Raw genomic sequence first — 18,980 nt, 5'->3', positions numbered from 1 at the left:
CTCCACAGTTTGGACAACACGTAACACAGGGCAGTGATTTCTGAGAGGGAAAGGGATGAGAAATATCCTGATTGCCCTAGTTTAGTATTTGGAATACTTGGAGAATTTTCAGATTGCAGTGCAGAGAGTAAATCATCAGGCAGTGCCTGATAATCTTCCCGATTTGAGGAAACACAGTTGGGATTTAGAGATGACAAAGCAGTTAGAATTTGCATGGCATTGCAGAGGATGAGAAAGAAGAGACCTGTACAGGAAAATGAGAGGGTGGTGGGGTGAGGGAGAAAGAATCAACTATGGAGTTCTCTAGAGAGTACCTTTCAAGTCGTCAGCTGAGTGGTGACAAATACATACATGTATGTAGAGAAACTACCCGAGGTTGAATAAAAAAACATCTGAAAAAAGTGGATAGAACAATCCTGACGGCTCAAGTAGAACAGCAGGAATTCTTGTTCCTCTCTATCAAAGTGGAAAGACTTGTAAACACAGGTCAACAGACTATACAGAAGGCTATTGTCTCAATAGTGAGTAAAATTAGCCCTAGAATAAATGTTGTTCTGGTCCTGTCTTAAATACCCCATGGAAATATCTCAAAAGATCAAACTCCCTCCAAGTAACTTAAATGCATCCAAGAAAAAAAAAAAGCTTGAAAAATATTTAAAATAATATGAGAATATCCATTATTCATAAGGCTAAAATTTTCGATGTTATCATGTAAAAAAAAATTAACCACTCACTCAAAGAAGTAGGTAACTACAACTTAAAAAAAAAAAGAAAATTAAAACCTATTGAAACTGACACATAAATATTTGATTATAGAATAAATATTTAAGATAATATATAAGACATCAACATTAATTATAATTATGTTCTAGGTATTCAAGAAGATATAGGAAAACTAGAGTATATAAAATGGAGATATGAAAAATATTTGCAAAAAATCTCAATTCAGAATTCTATAAATTTTTAGAAAACATCTGAAACTTTTAAAACCACTGACATGTAGTTTAAAAAAATCAGTTTAGACATAGCAAAAAAACAGATTAATGAACTTTAAAATATAGAAGTAGAAATTATTTAAAATATAACACAGAGGAGTAAAAACTCAACAACATTGAATATAGTTTCAGTAGGCTCTGGACATAATGTATGTATAATGGTAGTACTTGAAAGAAGGAAAGAGAAGGGATAGAAAAATTATTTTATGAAATATCATCTGAAAATATTTAAAAATTAATGAAAAATATAAACTTGCAGTCCAAAAAGCTTAATAAGCCTTCAGCAAAAGAGACATTAGGAATATTACATTGATGTACATCATAATCAAATTGCTTTAAACCAATAACAAAAGGAAAATTAGAAACAGCTATTTAAAAATGACATGCTGTATATAAAGGAACAAAAACCAGAATAGCAGCAGATGCCTTGTCAGAACCAAAATCTAAAGATAGTAAAAGAACATATTTACAGTATTGAGAGGGAAAAAATATCTAGGAGCATAAAATTCTCTTCCTGGAAAAAAAATATATGTCACATTTATAATTTAATTGTGAAATATAATAAAATATAATATATAATACATATTTAAGTGAAAGCAAAATAAATAATTTTTCAGAAATACAAAAGCAGAAATAATTCTATCATAATATACTCTTACCAAAATTCCATTGCATATATAATAATGAAAAGGTATACTTGGAGAATGAAGCAAGAAAAAGTAGATATTTTATTTCTTAAAATTTTCCTGCACAATATGTTAGGATTTTTTCCTCATAAACAGGATAAAAAAGAAATGGCATTCTAACTATTTTAAGATATAGCATATACATTATTGTAAAATTTACCATGACTTGAAGACAGATTTGTATTCTTTAACATAACCTGGCTAGGGTGAAAGTCAGTTTTCTGCTAGTAGCTAATTATGTGTATCTTTCTGTAAAATGTTGTGTTCAGAATACTGAACTGTTGGGAGCCAATCTTTTTTTTTTTTTTAAAGGCATTGTAAGATTTATTCCAGTTTTGTTACAGTAGCTACAATTAGGTGATGGCGACTTTCCCTGGAAGTTAGATTATCTCATTTTATTTTTTTTTAATAATATTTATTTTGTTATATTAGTCACCATACAGTACATCCCCAGTTCTTGATGCAATGTTCCATGATTCATTACTTGCATATAACATCCAGTGCGCCATGCAATATGTGCCCTCCTTAATACCCATCACCAGCCTATCCCAATCCCCTACCCCCCTCCCCTCTGAAGCCCTCAGAGAGAACGATTACACAACATTTGCAGCAACATGGACAGGACTGGAGGAGATTATGCTAAGTGAAATAAGTCAAGCAGAGAAAGACAATTATCATATGGTTTCACTCATTTATGGAATATAAGAAATAGGAAGATTGGTAGGAGAAGGAAGGGAAGAATGAAGGGGGGGTAAACAGAAGGGGGAATGAACCATGAGAGACTGTGGGAGCCAATCCTTCTGATGGACAAGAGGATTGATGAAATGAGGGCCTTATAATAGAGCAGACATATGGATGGTAGACATCTGGCTTTTTTTAGATGATGCCTTAGGACTCCCTCACGTCCCTGATGATTTTCTCAAAAGAAATAACCAAAGAGTAGAGCCCACTGCAAAAAAATTCATTTTCTAAGATGAATTATTAATGTCACTCCTAATTCCAATAGTACCCATACAAGGAAAAAAAAAATCCCAGAGATGGGAAAGAATGCAAGGGTGAGGGCACCTGGATGGCTCAGAAGGTCAAGCGTCTGCTTTCGGATCAGGTCATGATCCCAGGGTCCTGCAGTCAAGCCCATTGGGCTCCATGCTCAGTGAGGAGCCTGCTTCTCCCTCTCCTGCCCACCTGTAGTCACTTGCTCATCTTGCTTATGCGCTCTGTTGCTACCTTTGTCTCTTTCTCTCTCTCAGATAAATAAATAAATAAATAAATGAAATCTTAAAAAAAAAAAAGAAATGCAAGGGCAAGGCCGTAGGATAAGGGATATATATGGAGAAAAATATATATTTATATATGTAAGATATTATTACATATTATATTAATGTATGTTATATTATATATCTCATATACTACATGATTATATACTATGTTATATATTATACATTATACTCAAAGTCATTTATTTTAGGTGACTTGTGTGCTTAAAACATTCTTAAATTTCAGAATGATGAATAATAAAGAAGAATTGACACAGATACTCTAAAAAAATTCAATATTATCTAAAACCACTGTACCTATAGAGCACTTTTCAATTCATCACTGATCTCTAATTTTCTGATTTTTTTAATTAAAAAAAATTTTTTTTTCATTTTCTTTAAAGGAAGAAATCGTATGTTATATATTTGTACATAAACACCTTGTTAGGTATATAATGATACTGACTTAAATTATAATAAAGTAAACACGATCAATATAAGTCAAAAAACATTAGAATGAAAGCATGCACTTATGCCACTTTGAAACACAGAATAACATCAATTAAGGATTAAAAAAGTAGTACTTAATTTATATCATGCCTAAAAAAAAATAAGAGTAACTCAATTAGGTAGATAGAGCATGAGATGAAACAGTAGCCAGTCTAACTTCTCTGTTACTATTTTAGGAAAAAATCAGTTCAGTGCTTAGAACTCAAAATCTGAGTGAATGATGAAGACAAATGATTTTATAGTCTTGAATTGGACAACATAAAAGTATGATATAGCTTTCAATTTTGCTCAAAGTAATGAGAGACACAGTGTGATGATCATCTTAATAGATGTGCTTGATGAAGGCCAGTAGAGACAGGGACTTCAGGAGAACTGGGCAGATGTGGATGTTAAAAGCATCTAGAAAAAATATTTTAAAAGAAAGAGGATCAAATATTGATTTTAAAGTGAAATAAGAATGTCAAAATGTCTGGTTTTGATTCCATGCTCTCCATTTATGAGACTAGCAAAATTTACTTAACCTCTGTTTCTTGATTTTATTATCTGTATAGATAGATTTAAAAATAGAACTTATTTAATGGTATTAGGATGATTAAATGAGTTTTTATGCATAAAGTATTTAGAGCCCTGCTTCGCACATGCAAGGAAGTCCATAAGTGTTAGTCATTGTTGATACTAAGAGTAGATGATCAGAACTAGAAGTAGAGATTGGTAAAGCAGTTGTAACCATTTGTTAAATGATATTTAATTGGAAATGGCTTTCTGGAGTGCTGTGTTGAGAAGGATGATGGATTTAAGTCTGAGGAGGAAGGACTGTAGTTATGCATATGATACAAAGATATTGTGGGGAACAGTGATGGTGTATGTACCACGTATTTGCCCATCTAGTTCTCAGCCAGTGCTGGCAAAAGCCTAGAATAAAAACCAGTGAGTAGATGCAAATGCATAATATATAATAAAGGATAGAAATCTGGTTTTGAACAAAATGCTTGGAAAATCCATAATTATAAAGTTATTTTAGGTTGTTATTTTTTAAGATTTTTGATTTGTGATAAAAACAATGGTGACTATCACATTTGAACTTGTATATATAGTACTAGTTCAAGAACATAGTAGTTCAAGAAAACTGATTATTCGTATTTCCTCCAAACTATACCATTCTGTGACATCACATTAATAGTTTGAAATCATCTATAGTTGGTGTATTTATACCACAGAATTTGTCAAATGTTACAAATTAAGGCTTTTTTATCTTTGGAGAGTGGGTTAAATATTTGCTAACACACCACTGGTTCTGTGGATTACTGATGTGAATAGGCATAAATACACTTGTTAATCAATACAAAGAAAGATCTCAGAAATTATGTCCCTGCACTTATTATATAATGGCATTTTTTTTTATTTAGAAAACTTGAAACGGTGATTAATAAGTGCCATGAGATGTATGTAGGAAGTATGAAACAGGTAATATAGGTAGAAATGTCAAATGTTGTAATGGTTGTAATTGTTGATGGAACTTAAAATACCATCACAGAAAAATGTTATTTTAAAAATGTTGCTTTTTCATTCTCTTACAAACCTTGAAATTATTGGGGTTCTACAGTTGCACGCCACCTAGCCTTCCGGTCTGGAGTCCAACCCCCCGCCCCCCGGTCACCTGGTAAATGGACCGCAATAGACTGCTGACCCCAAGCTGGTTTAATGGCAGCCGTGAAGAAAGCAGTTTTGGGGCAACCGGTGGGGGCAGGAGACCAGGGCACAAGCTCAAAGTGCTGTTTGGTTTTCAATTCAAAAACAGCCAAACTACTTAGTCATAATCAAGTGGAAATAAAATGAGAGTTTCCAAGAGAAGGATGGGTGGAACAAGACCCTAAGGAAATTCTGCAGTCTGTCTATGGGTGTATAGAGAAAACATGTGAGAAATTTGGACAGCTCAATATTGATATTTCCAACATAAAGGCTACTGGTGTTAGTAATCAGATGGAAACCACTGTAGTCTGGGACAAGTTAACTGGAGAGCCTCTCTACAATGCTGTGGTGTGGCTTGATCTAAGAATCCACTCTACCGTTGAGAATCTTAATAAAGGAATTCCAGGAAATAATAAGTTTGTCAAGTCCAAGACAGGCCTTCCACTTAGCACTTACTTCAGTGCAGTGAAACTTTGTTGGCTCCTTGACAATTGAGAAGAGTTCAAAAGGCTGTTGAAGGAAATAGAGCTCTTTTCCGGACCATTGATTCATGGCTTATTTGGAGTTTGACAGGTGGGGCCAATGGAGGTGTCCATTGCACGGGTGTAACAAATACAAGTAGGACAATGCTTTTCAACATTCATTCTCTGAAATGGGATAAAGAGCTCTGCGAACTTTTTGAAATTCCAGTGAAAACTCTTCCAAATGTCTGGAGTCCCTCTGAGATCTATGGCCTAATGAAAGCTGGGGCCATGGAAGGTGTGTCAATAACTGGGTGTTTGGGGGACCAGTCTGCTGCATTGGTGGGACCAATGTGTTTCCAGGACCGACAAGCCAAAAACACGTATGGAGCAAGCTGTTTCTTAATATGTAATACAAGCCATAAGAATGTGTTTTCTGAACACGGCCTTCTGACCAGAGTGGCTTACAAGCTTGGCAGAGACAAACCGGTGTACTACGCACTGAAAGGCTCTGTAGCTACAGCTGGTGCTGTTATTCATTGGCTAAGAGATAATCTTGGAATTATAAAGACCTCAGAGGAAATTGAAAAACTTGCTAAAGAAGTAGGTACTTCTTATGGCTGCTATTTCATCGTTACATTTTCAGGGAGTGTAGTGTGAGAGGGGTCATCTGTGGGCTCACTCAGCTCACCAATAAATGCCCTATTGTTTTTGCTGCATTAGAAGCTGTTTGTTTCCAAACCTGGGAGATTCTGGTTGCACATGACTGTGGAATTCCACTCAGTCATTTGCAGACAGATGGAGGAATGACCACCAACAAAATCCTTATGCAGCTACAATGAGACATTTTGTATAGCCCAGTAGTAAAGCCCTGGATGCCCAAAACAACTGCCCTGGGAGCTGTCATGGTGGCAGGGGCTGCAGAAGGAGCTGGAGTTTGGAGTCCTAAAAACTGAAGATTTGTCAGCGGTCACAATGGAGTGATTTGAATCCAAGATCAATGCTGAGGAAAGAGAAATTCATTACTCTACATGGAAGAGAGTGGTGATGAAGTCAGTGGGTGGGTTACAACTCAATCTTTGGAAAGTGGTGACCTTAGTTTTCTTCTGTAGTCTACCCTTTTTTTATAGTGAGTAGCATGGCAATGTTAAAAGGAGCAAGGTACATCTCAGGTATCCCATAAATGATACCAGCTCATGGATTCCAAAGATGCAAGCTCTTTGCCTAATGAGAGAATCCAAGCAATTGTCTCTTAATGTGATGACACTATTCAGAGTCTCTGATTTTATTTATTAGCCACTTGCTGCATAAACCTCCAAGCAGACCTGTGGTTTGAAATAAAGAAAATGCTGCAGAAAGAATGCCATAGAAACACTGGGTGTGTTTGTTAACATCAAGAGTTAAGAGTGGACCAGCCACCTTGGGGGCTGACCTCTCCTTTGCCATCCTGTCCTGCCCCACTCCCTCTGAGATGGAGGAAGAATTCAGGTCCTTCTTTGGAATCTTTCATCAAGCACACTCAAACGTTGATGGTCTAGGATTTGATTCTCTGCATTACACACACTTGACTAAAGGATGATTACCAGCCAGCTAAAAATGAGTGGCTACTAAATTCTTAAAAGGGAAATTTAGTGCTCTCATAGCTTAGATATTTTCAGAAAGGTATTTGCCAAAACTGAAATTCTTCACACATTTTACATGGTCTCACTAATTCACTGAATTGCTGTCTGGGTCTTCTATGGAAGGACACTTTTTACTTTCTTTTTTCATCTCTCTTTTTTATATTTTTCACTTTGTATATATAACATACATGCCTATATATTTTATATACTGAGGGCAACCCGTTTATAAATTAAGAGTACATTTTACATGATCTCACTAATTACACTGAATTTCTGTTTGGATCTTACAGGGTAGAATGCTTTTTTTTTTTTTCTTTCATCTCTCCTTTTTATATTTCTTACTTTCTATGTATAACATACATGCCTATATATTTTGTATACAGAGTGTAGCCCACTTAAAAATTCAGAGCACATTGTATTCAGTTATAGTGGGGCTGGTCTTAAGTGGACCACTATGTGTATAAATATTTTGGTGAAAACACTGTATACATTTTTGGGCCGTGGTAATGCATATTTACAAGGAGACAGTTTTTCTTTAAGAGCCAGCCTTTGGAGTTTAAATATATGTTCTATGTCAATAAAGGAAAATGTACTTTATTGAGGCTTCAACTATATTTCTTATAGCTTAACTTTTATTTAATTGTTTTAGCTGGATATGTGTTTAAAAAAAGGGAAAAGACAGAAAAGCTGTGGAATACTATGGTAAATATTGTTTTCAAGCAAGCACTAGTCCACATAAAATTTTCTTTTGACATAATTTTAAACATTTTTGGGATTCCTTTGAGGGGATAGCAAAAAAGGTTAAACACTTAAGTAGAAGAAAACCTTAGGAATAAAGCCAAGAATATCTTTCCATCTAATGTTATTAATTGCTGGTAAGCAAGTATAATTTCTGTTTAGGATCACAGAGAATTATCTCCACTTACTGTCAAAATAAAACTGAAGAAAGGTTTGCAATTAGAAATGGCTTCCAGTGAAACCAAGAATTTCTCAAAATATTTAGTATTACATGTTATAAAAACCTATCTAATCTAGTGCCTTAATGTCAATTTTTTAAAATCTTAAAATTAATTTATGTTTTCTACAAATAAGAAAATACTGCCTCCTGGGTCACCTGGTGCGTCAGTCCGTTAACTGTCTGCCTTCCGCTCCGATCATGATCAAGATCTGCATCGGGCTCCCTGCTCAGCAGGGAGTCTGCTTCTCCTTCTGCCTCTCTCTGCCCACCCCCACCCCCCTTTGCTCTCTCTCTCTCTCTCTCTCGCTCACTTTCTCTCTCTCCCTCAAATAAATAAATAAATAAATAAATAAATAAATAATAAATAAATCTTAAAAAAAGAAAAACCTGCCTCCTAATATTTTCTTCAACCAGTGCTGAAAATGGGAAAATATTTATATATTAGTATAAAAGGTTTTGTTTTGTTTGGAATTAATGGTAGCTTGCATCTGCATTTCTGATTGTGCTGTTTCTAAATTATTGAATATACCTGGGTTTTATTGATGCAGCTGCCACTTGAGTGACAAAAATATGATAGAAAGGTACTGTGAAATTATTACTTTGAGATGGGGGTACTTTTAAACATAATTATGTTTCTACAAAGGTAGGTTGAGTTAATTGTAAATAATTGTGCAAATCACTTCAAATAATTTTAGATTACATTAATTTTCTATAAATTGTAATATTTATAAATGTTTGAAACTGTGCACATTTGTATTTAATGATAAATTAACTTAAAATTGACTCTTCATTCTTAAAAAAATTAAATTAAATTAGAAAAAAATCCTTGAAATTATTGGAATGGGATGTCTAGGTTAAAATGTGAATTTCCTAGCCCTGGAAAGAATCAGGGTTCCTTTACCATAGCATTTCACCAATCATGGGAAATTGCTGCTGTTATTTACAATTTTCTGGGTTTTTTTTCCCATAGTAAGATATTGTTGTAGCCGACAGAATTTCCTCCCTCTCTTAATCAGAAAGAACAGAATCCTTACGTGAACTGTATGGTTTATAGAAAAGGATGACACGAAGGGTCAAGACGCTGCCTTCGATTTGAGCGCTAAGGTGTTTGTGCTGCAGATTAACCTGGTTAATGCTCAAAATGCAGTGTCCCTGCTGAGTTTCACAGGCTGGTATCAGTATGAGATACAGACTCAAAAGCTGCCTTTCGTGTTATGGCCTTAGCCATTATACCTGATCTGGAAAAAATAAGTGTCTTTGCAATTATTTTCAAACATGATTTCTTTCCCCAAGGTATGGATCTCTTTCATTTAATATGTGTTTGTGAATATGTTTTATCCACTTAATAGTGTGTTGGGAAAATCTCTTAATATAAAAATGTTTTAACCAGTGTTTTGGTCTCAAAGCCAATTCAGAGTTTAGAGATGAAGAGTGTGGAATAAAGAAACAGTTAAGGATTATCAGAGAAAATAATGGGAGCTCAGTTAATATGATACAGGTATACACAAAGAACAGCCTGGGCATTGAACTGCAAGTTACTAATTAGCAGCTACTGGCACTTGTCAAAAAGGCTATAAGGAACTTACACTAAAAATGAATAATAAGACTGGCCTCTGGCTTTGAGAAATCTAAATATTACTATGTCTATTAAATTTAAGTTAATGTCTCTAAAACATTTCCTCCCTTCCTGATAATATATATGATATTATACGTGAGAATTGTCAACTATGATGTATTCTCTGAAACAGAAAAAAAGTGTTTGTAATCACTAGCAAGGGCTCTTTCCCCTTGCCCTAGTACAATGGGATTGTACCTAGACCTCCTAGCCAAAGAAATGGGTATTCCACCCTGAGCCTGAATTTGTGAAACATTTCAGTCCTGCTAAACATGCTCCTTTCTCTATTTCCCATTCATCCAGACCCAGATCAAAACTGAGGCTGTAACTCAAGGCCAAATGTGCAACCAGACAAATAAAAGCAGGTGTTACATGCCTAAAATGGATTTGAGGTGGAGTTTACTGGGGAGAAGATGTCTTTAGATGAAGTCTTTGATGGTGGTAGAATCCATGTGCCGACTTCCAGAGGTGAAGAAGAGTGGTGCTCTAGCATAGAGGAAATTAATCCAAAACTAAATTTTAGTCCTCAGAGACCCTCCATATATGTGAATTTAAAATGTAATTTCATGTAGATACATTTGATTCTGGGAAAATAATATAAATGAGATTATTTCATTTCACATATAAAGATAACAGGTTGTAACAAGTTTCCTTTGGCACACAAAGAGATCTGAAAATGATTAGGTTATTTCTTCTTGTGTGAATTGCACAGTTTAGCTGTTTTATAGATTATTGTATTTTATAACATATGCTTTTTAAATACAGGGATTATATGAAGAATCTTTTAAAATTACCCCTATATTACCTAGAGGAGTCATGTACATATAATAAAATGTAGTCAATAAATAAATATTGAATAATTAACTTAATTGAATATGAAAAGTAAATTATCATTTTAGTTATTCATTATAACCTAGATTGCTATAATTTTACAGATTGATGATTTGAAATATTTTCAGGAACAAATTCAAATAAGGATTTAAGAAGAAAAATCCATCATTAAAGCATACTTTCAAAATGAAAATTAAAAAAATAGTTTTGGAAAGCTTCAAAATATAAGGAAATCTTTGTTTAAAACACATCTTATAACTAAACAACATTAAGGTGTTGTATTTGTCTTTAAATTAAATTTCATAGCAAAACATGGTTTCTATTATTTCTATTACAAGCAGAAAAAGATATCATGTATTCTATATTATCAAAATATAACATGCTTCGAATTTTTGGTTGTTGATAAAATTACACTAGGCCTTTCTAAAATTGTGTGTGTGTGTGCGTACATGCATGTGTGTTGCTGATCCGAGATGAAAAATAGTTTCTTATGGACATAGCATAATTATGCTACTGAAAAAAAAAACCAATTTCTCTCCAGAATGCCTGTGACTTTTGGGTGTGGAAATCACATTGCACGTGCTCATGTGGAGAAAATAATTATTTTCTTTCCAGAGAATACTTTATGACTGAAAAGTATTCAATCTCTTAAATTAGACTTTCTTTTAAAATTGCTAAGGCCGCTTTAAGGAAGGGCCTCCATCTCAGCCGAAAGCAGTGTTTCCGCTAACATTCAGTAGTTTTTCTTTACTTATACTTCACTACCCTCATTATTCGCCTAAGGTGATAAGAAGTAAATGACTAAAATAATGGGTTAACTCTCACTTTCCTGAAACCAGGCATTTGTAGCTTAAGCAGACTACCTGGTATGTATATATGGAATTGTCTGTCAAATACTTTGTGTGTCAAAGCCAGCACAAAACTTTTCTGAAGTCAGTTGCTATGGTGATTGCTTTTTTTAAAAAAGTGTATTGCAGATTAAATAGCTTCATAAAACATACATACATGGTTAGCACATAAACTACAGGTGCCCTGCAGCTATATAGTAATTTAAACGCCACTTTCTGAAACTTTTAAAAACTTCACTTCTGAAAAGCACATCTAATAATAAACCCATAGTTGCCCTGTCCCAGTCTCTTAAGGTCAATGTATTTCCCTCAGGGGAGAATCATCCTTGCCAGGTTCCAAAGGAAATTACGGTCAAAAAGCAAGAAAGCCTGCGTGGGATGAGTTGCCATGTCCTTTTTAGCCTCCGAGAGCTCCCTACTTTCCACTATCTCTCCAGGGCAGTATAAGAACATTGTCCCTTCCATTTGCAGATGCCACTTAGAAATATAGAAGCATTTTTTTAAGAGAGGGAGAGAGAGGGTGGGGGAGGTCAGGTAGATGGGAAGAGAGAGAGAAAGAGAAAGAATCTGAAGCAGGCTCCCTGCCTAGCATGGGAGCCTGAGGTGGGGCTCTATCTCACAGCTCTGAGATAATGACCTGAGCCGAAATCAGGAGTCGGACGCTTAACTGAGCCACCCAGGTGTCCCTATAGAAGCATTTCTATATTTCCCAGAATCAAACATTGGACTGATCAATATGCAAAAATTATGTGTTATTCTTGTAAGTACATCTATACTACATCATTGCTTGAATCTCCATTAACAGTTTTAATTGTTAATTAGTGACAAACATTGCAGGATTAAGAATGGCAGAATTCTTAGGAAATGGCAGTTAATAATTTGTTATAATACTAATAGAGCTAAACTTTCTGGAGCTTCCGGAACATCTTAATTGTATTGATCTTTTTCATTAGAGATCTAAAATTTGTGACAACTTTCTTTGTGTCCATTTGTTTCTAAAGTAGAAAAAAGTATATATATTAGTTGGAAGGATTGTATATTTTAACCTTCTTTTATGGCTATATATTGATTGCCTCTTATTTTGTGTATTCCTCTGTTTATATTTACCAACTCTCATACAAAAGTATACACATTATATTTTTCTAACCTAACTGGACAAAAGGTTATATTACTTAACTGAATCCTGTTGTATGTCTTAATACATAGACATTCTTCTACAGGAAAATTACTCAGCTGATTTTTCTAGTGAGTTGTGTTGTCTCTGCCAAGACTCACTCTACTCACATTTTCTAAGGTGAAAATGAATATTTTAAAATCCTGAGACATCAGCTGCTAAGAGTTGGCAGTCTCACTCATAATATTGTTGCTCCTACATGTGCATCTAAAATCCTATAACTTCAACTTATCAAAAATGAATTAAACTAAAAAATATCTACTAGTTATTTCATTTTTTAAATGTAGTCAATGACAGCCTTTATTATCTAATAACAGCATCTACTGTTTGTATTTCATACCTCCCTGATTTCTCCACACTTTGCTCCAAGTCTACCTTATAAGATCATTGTAAAGATTAAATGTGATTATGTATGTGAGGAATATTCAGCAATTTGTAACTTATTTAAATTTGCTAGCCTCATGCTGTTATGTGGTGCAGATAAAGTGCTAGAGAAATGGGGTGTACGTGGAAATCCCATGCCTAGATCATCCTTAAAAGAATGTGCTGCCTATCTACAGCATGCTGCTGCCATTACTAATGTCATTTCAATAGCCAATGACTTATGATATTACATAGTTTAAAAAGAAAAGTGACAGGGCACCTGGGTGGCTCAGTCGGTTAAGTGTCTGCCTTCGCTCAGATCATGATACCAGGGTCCTGGAATCGCCCCGCATCTGGCTCCCTGCTCTGCGGGGAGCCTGTTTCTCCCTCTCCCTCTGCCAGCACTCCCCTTGCTTGTGCTGTCTCTCTTTCTCTGTCAAATAAATAATAAATAAATAAATAAACAAACAAACAAATAAATAAATAAATAATCTAGTTCCATGAAAGGACGTTTAAAGAGTAAGTTATGAAATCTGTCTTGTTCTGTAGTACAGATTATTTCAATTTCATCACCTCGCATATACTGCTATAATTAACACACTGATGAAGATGTTTAATCTTTAAATGGATCTTTCTTAGCACAATGATCTTTTTATGTGAATTCAGATGTAGCAATCCTTTAAAAATGTTAATGTGTTGCAAGCATTTGAGATCCCCAGATGAAAGTAGCAAACCATACATACGTGTCCCAAATTTATTTTAATTATAAACACAGCTTTATAGAAACTAAGAAAATGATTTCCTTAATGGTCACTGTTAATATAGTTTTGATAAATACCAATATTTCTGATGTTCAATCAGCTGTGAAAATGGAGCAGTAGCCCTTTGGATTTTTCATATATCTATGTCTGCATCTTTTTTTTTTTTTTTTGAGAGAGGAATTATTTAGATGTTAGGGTTGTTCACATGACTTTACAAAAGAAAACAAAAGGTGTACTATTCACAATTCCCTTTTTTCATTCTTTCCTATTCCCGGGACAAGCCATCAAAGGAAAAAGTTGGCAGTTCAATGTTATTTTCCTTCCTATTTTTGTATGCCCTGTTAAAAACAAATGTCCTTAATTGACTTGTGATAGTAGCAAATCGATTCTAGAATGTCAAGAATGTCTGGGAACAGATGGCTGTGTGGATCCCATTCCTCCTAGGACCCACTCAGAGTTACAGCTGTCCAGGGTTACATGTGATATTTGCAGCCCTATTTTCTGTTAGCTGGCTATTTTGATGATGAATGTGTGCAGATAACCCTTCTCCTTTGAGAATTCAGTCCCTTTTGCATGTCTTCTATTTTGAATGCACAATGCTCCCTATATTCACAGAATACTAATAGGTTTTATTTAAAAGGTGACCCCATGAAAGAATTAAAATGTCTCAGTTGATGATTGCTCTCTTTTTGTCTATCTGATTTGGATCTCATGTGTAGAATTGGAGATGGTAAAAAAGCATATAGTGAATAAAAACAACCTCATACACTCCAAGTTGATTTTACTCTCTTCCTTTTCAGAATAATGTTTGAAACTTCTAGTGGCCCTTGAAGAATGGGAGAACAATACACAAACAATAAAAGTATAGTGAATAAAAGTTTTAGAGGCAATTCTTTTGAGAAGCTATTTATACTTTTAAGAATGCAATTATATAAAAATATTGAGATTTTTTCTCTTCTATAAATATGAGATCTATGAAATAAAAAGATGAAATTTAAATATATTATTAACTAACATATAATACTGATGATAGAAAGATTAAAATTGGTCAAATTACATGCAATTATAAAAATTACATAGTTTTCTATATAAGATATGCCTGAATAGTCCTGTTGTATGGCAATAAATTATATGTATACAAAATTTCTATTGTAAGTATACAACATAAGTATATATCAAGTAGAAACATAGAGAAATACCCTGGGCCTTTTTCTCACAGCTTTGGATTATGTTCACTTGAACTTCATACACAGATATCTCTGATTAAAATTTTGAAAAACTCCTAATTTGCATATTTGACCTGCACTGAATTTTTACTCAGTTGCCTAATCAACATATTTATCCTACTGAAATCTCATAAAATCAACCTCATTCTATTCCCTTACCTTGTTTAAAATCAACCTCATTCTATTCCATTACCTTGTTTATTCTTCCAGGATTCTAAGAAACTTGTCAGTGAAAGAAAATACATCTTTATTTTTATAAAGAAATTGTCATTTCTGTTTGATGGATTCTTCCTTAAAACAATATATTAGCTTTCATTTTTTACTTTTTGAAGCCACAATTTCTGAAGTGGCAATTTACATAATTAGCATGCATAGGGCTTTTAGAATTTCAACCCCACAAAGTGGGATTTTTTTTTTTTCTTTCTCATTCCTAATTACTAACTTAGTCACTTTTGAAGTGAAAACAGCTCAGGCCATGACTTCCAGGGACACAGAACCATGAACTTCATTAGTAGGTAAATTAACTGTGCCTAATAAGTAAACTTAAAGATCCTGCTACAATGGATACCTAATTGGTAACTATTAACTTTTCATGCTGAAAAAGTTTTGTTAAAAATATGAATATTTTGACAAACATTTGAATTTGAATATTCATGGGAAAAATTTTGGAGGTGGAATATCAACTATGGTCTCCCTAGAAAATACTGCGAATTGTATATATCTCCAAGAAAACATAATATTTAGTATTTAACATCTCTTGTCTAGAAACAATCTGCACACACAGTTTGAGAAGAAATGTGAGTTGGATTAAATTCATGAACTGAACATGGGCATACTTGCTCCCCTCAGTGGATGGAACTCAAATTGTGGGACTATAGATTAGGGACACAAGCCTTTGGAGACATTAACTGTGCAACCAAACTGTGGTGGCTGATTGAACTGTCAGGGCAACTCATACAGATGCCCATAGGAAGGGTCTGTTCACTGATGAGACCAATTGGCACAAAGCCCTTGATAATGCCCGCACTACCTGAACTACCATATATATTCACCACCTTGACCATGGCAATATGCCCACATTCAGAGACTAGGCACTAAACAAACAAACACTATTTCTGATGTAGAGGGTATGATTGCATGCCAAATTTGTGATCCCACCAGAAGCTGCAAGATGAGGGAGGCAACATCTCATGGAACATGGCATTCTTCCCATTTCCATCAGATTGACCACATCTGGCTCTTGACAAGCATTGGTGCTATCTGTGGCATTTCCGATGTTGATTTTTTCTCTTTTTTTTTGGTCTGTTTTTTGTATTTTTTTTCTTATCAGTTAATTTCAGCTGTACTGATAAAACCATTGCAATTAACATCTATCATGTGTTCAGCTTTCTAGACCCATTGCAGTTTGTCAATCCGACTTTTAGGGTGGACACTGTCCAATCAGCTGATAGTCTAACTCTATTTCTCTCATCTTCTCTTGGTCCACACACCTTAATAAAGAAGTTTGGTCATTAAATGCAACTGTTCCCAGAGAGGGATCATCTCCTCTCAGTACTCCTTAAGTACCAAGATGGACAAAGTGGGGTGGCAGGGGATTCTATATAGATTTCTTTTGAATATTCAAGAGTCTAACCTGACCATTCCTGTTTTTCAGGCTTCTTTCTTTTCCCTAGCTGAAATCCCAGGTATGCTGGGCTGGTATATTCTCTGGATGGTAACGAGACTAAAAGAAGTTTAAGGATTCAAACTTAATTTTGATCTATGCACTTGAGTTCTTATTGGATCGATATGGTTTTAGATCATTAGGTTAAAGTCCACTGCCTTGAATATACTCCCTACTGACTGAGCAACAGATGATTACTCACCCAGTGGGCCATTCAGTAGCAACAATAATAATGACAAAAGTAGGGGCACCTGGGTGGCTCAGTCATTGAGTGATCGGCTCTTGGTTTCCTATCAGGTCTTGGTGTCAGGGTTGTAGGATCCCTGTAGCATCAGGCTCCGCAATCAGTGGGGAGTCTGCTCGAGATTCTCTCCCTCTCTGTTTACCTCTTCCCCCTGCTTACACACCCACTCTCTCTCTTTCTCTCAAATAAATAATAAATCTTTAAAACAAATAACAAAAGTGGATGAGGTGGTGATATCTTCACCTTTATTAAGACTGGAGTATTCCCAGAAGAGGGTAGTTAAGTGAACTCTGACATTCAAGGGGGAATTTATCCTTTCTCTGTTTGCACATCTGAATTTTCAACAGATGATTTTAACAGAAAATAACTAAGGATAGCTACTAAGAGGTTTTGTCCTATTTTATACTCCTTTCATAACCATTCATGTTCAACTGTCAATGCATATATTTGAATTTATTTTAGTAATCAATTCATCCTGAGTTTTTTAACCAAGTTTTAGCAATTCTATGTCTCATGAGGATATAACTAATTCATAGAGATAGAATTCTGAGCTCTAATTTCTTAGAGCAATCCTAAATTCTTTAGTGAGCCTTTGTTTTTTCATATGAGGGTTTGAAAAGTTCTTAGCTAGTTTCTGCAAATCAGGTCTTCACCAAGATTCTAAACTCTAGGACTAATGGGACTAGTTGTCATTTTCTCTACCCAAGATAGACATTAGGAGAGGACATCACCTAGTGAGAGGGGAGTGTTTAGAGAAGGGTGGCCAAGGAAAACAGTTTGGAAAAGGTACAGGATGAAGAGCAGAGCAAGAGGAAAAAGGAAGTTAAAGTATAAGAGTCCAGGAGGGAGGGCATTTTACAGTTGGTTGGTGAGAAGAAGAGGAGATTAATTTCATGTTTTTATTAGTCTTTTCTAAGAAAGTCTTATGGAAATAATTTTAGAGTTTTCATGTATTTTTAAGGCCTCTTCATATGAATAAAAAAAAGCTGACCATTAAATACTGAGAATCCTTTTATTCTAAGCTATCACACAAAGGGTTATTATATACCAAGTTATTCATACACCACATTTCCCAGGATGGCTATTGAAGTTCTAAATTGTTCTTGGTAAAGTTCTACAGAGCTTCAAATATTTAGTGTGGTTGGTTTCATAATGTTTGTACATGCAAGAAGATAGGCAGCAATTGGAGTCACATTGAATAACGGATAGTGCTCATATTCAAATGACAAGAATGAACAATACACAAATAATTGCATATAGAGAATCTTGTCACTATGATCCTACCTTATCCATTACACTCCTGTGTCGTAAAACAAATCAAATCAAAGATTATGCCAAGGACACTTAAGAAAGAAAAAGAAAAGCTTATGTGGTGCTTCACTGAAAATGGAGTGGAGCATTAGTTTGTCAGGAGCAGAATTTACTCAGGTTTCTAGTCACTGGAATTCTGAGGAGGGGAGCCATCAGGGATTACTTGGAATGATCACTCTTGAAATGACCTGGGACAAGCAGCAGAGGTTCACTCCTGACTGAAGGGACAACACCGAACACTGTGGAAGGAAATCAAGGAGAACATTGCTAAGCACAAACCTTTAGTTGGAAATCCTGGGCATGAGAAGACTCTGGAATAATGTTTTATTTTTTGGGGAAAAGGGTTTTATCAAGAAAAGTGAGTTGAAAATACAGGTTTTCTGGAATAGAGAGTTAAAAAAAATGTTTTCTGAAGAGGAAGAAACTTCTTAAGACTTGGTAGCCACCAGTTGGGAAATTTGGGTTTATTAGTATGGGTAGAGGGGAATATTCTGGGGAGATTAAGTTTTTTAGGGTCTCTTTTTTTTTAATGTTTTTTTATTATGTTAGTCACCATACAGTACATCCCTGGTTTCTGATGTAAATTTCGATGATTCATTAGTTGCGTGTAACACCCAGTGCACCATGCAATATGTGCCCTCCTTACTACACATCACCATAGGGTCTCTTAAATATATACATTTTTATAGTAAAGGCATAAGAATTAGAACCAGTCTTAAGGAATTGGATTTAGTTTAAATGAAAATATTCCTATGTCCAAGGATGAT

General features: G+C 34.8%; 1 pseudogene; it reads left to right on the top strand.

Annotated features, from left to right (window-relative positions):
- Positions 1-5,148: 5,148 nt before the first annotated feature.
- LOC123787903 (glycerol kinase pseudogene) lies at positions 5,149-6,780 on the top strand (annotated as a pseudogene).
- Positions 6,781-18,980: the final 12,200 nt, after the last annotated feature.

This window comes from Ursus americanus, chromosome 16, assembly GCF_024610735.1.
Source record: "Ursus americanus isolate L20-20 chromosome 16, mUrsAme1.1.p, whole genome shotgun sequence".
NCBI classification, from domain to species: Eukaryota; Metazoa; Chordata; class Mammalia; order Carnivora; family Ursidae; genus Ursus; species Ursus americanus.
Note: the sequence above shows the minus strand (reverse complement) of the source record. Positions and strands in the feature narration are given on the sequence as shown.